The sequence below is a fragment of the Carlito syrichta genome, unplaced genomic scaffold, assembly GCF_000164805.1.
Source record: "Carlito syrichta isolate Samal-C Ts95f unplaced genomic scaffold, Tarsius_syrichta-2.0.1 Scaffold315142, whole genome shotgun sequence".
NCBI classification, from domain to species: Eukaryota; Metazoa; Chordata; class Mammalia; order Primates; family Tarsiidae; genus Carlito; species Carlito syrichta.
The window spans coordinates 734,602-736,106 of NW_007259238.1; positions in this window are offsets into that span (position 1 = coordinate 734,602).

Below are 1,505 nucleotides of genomic sequence, written 5' to 3' on the forward strand. Positions count from 1 at the left end.
TCCCAAAGCGCGGGATTACAGGCTGAGCCACCAAGCCCAGCTTGTATTTTTTTTTAAGAGACAAAGTCTCACTATGTAGCCCAGGCTGGTCTCGAACTCCTGGCTTCAAGTGATTCTCCTGCTCAGCCTCCCTAAGTGCTGAGATCACAGGTGTGAGGCACAATGCCCAGCCAAGGACACTTTTCTTAGATTGGGAAGTAGGGAACAATCTTACTGTGTTCAAGCATCTACAGTCTTTGGGGTTGAAGTGGGTGGGAATGGGGAAACAGGCCCTACCATTAACTGTCACAGTGACTTGGATTTGTGTAACATTTTTGGTGCATTAACATCCATTATTTTATTTGATTTTCATGACAACCTTGTGAGGGAGTCCCCTCAGGTACCTCTGTCTTGATTTTATCCGATGCATGACTTGTCCAAAATCAAACAGTTCCTGAGTGGTGAATCCCAATACAGGTATCCTTCATACCCCCAACCTGGCCTCCCATCACAGCACCAAGGAGCCTTCAAGAAAATACAGATTTGTGGTGCATTCCTGGGACAGCCGGATTCCTCATGTTGAGCAGGCCTAAGAATTTGTATTTTTCAGAAGTTCTCCGGAGGACTCATGTCCACTTGGAGTAGGGAACCACTAGATTATACCCTTCTGTGGAAGGACCCAGGGACAGGACATTATAACCACTTTTCTGGGGTTCCACAGAGGCTGTTCCAGGCGGGCTGTGATTAATTTCCAAACCAACATCACTTCTCTTCTTTCAACTCCCACCACTCACTCCTTGCTTCCTAAACATTCACTGCCGGCAGGAGATTTATCCAGGCCAAGAATGGTGCTGCAGAATTTACAGGGTTCAGCTCCCAGTGGACCACAAAACCTAAATTAGGCAGCTGGGGAGAGTTGAGATCCAAGGGAAAAGTCAGCTTGACTTATTGAGTGTTAACTATGCGCCAGGCCCTCCTCTATTCCTCAAGTCTATATGGAAAGTCCTATTATCCCCCTTTCACATATGGGAAAACTGAGATTTAGAGCGTCAAAATTGTCTCCCTAAGCCACACAGACGGTCAAACTCCCAAGTCTATGCTACCAGGCACCACCTCAAGGTTGCGGCGCCTCTCCACCTGGACTCCCAAACCGCGACTCTGTCCGCGGCCTGAAACTAAGAGGCCCTCCCCGCGGTGATCAGAAGCAGAGGCACGAACGCCCAAGGAGACCACACTGCTGGAGGGGAAGGGCAGAGGCAGGGCCTCCCAGCCGGCTCCCCTCTTCTCGGGGGCCGAGCTCGGGAACTACAAGGCCCAGCAGGCAGCTGCAGGGGGCGGGGGCGGAGGTGGGCCTAGCGCCGGGGGGAGTGAGAGCGAGTGCCCGCGCCTCGCCGGCGCACAGCGCTCGGAGCGCTACTGCGGGCACTGGCGCGGCGGCCTCGGCGGCGGCGAGCAAAACTCGAGCGCGGGTCTAGCCGCAGCGCGCGGGGGAGCCGGGCTGTGCCCAGGGCCGGGCGGCCACGTCT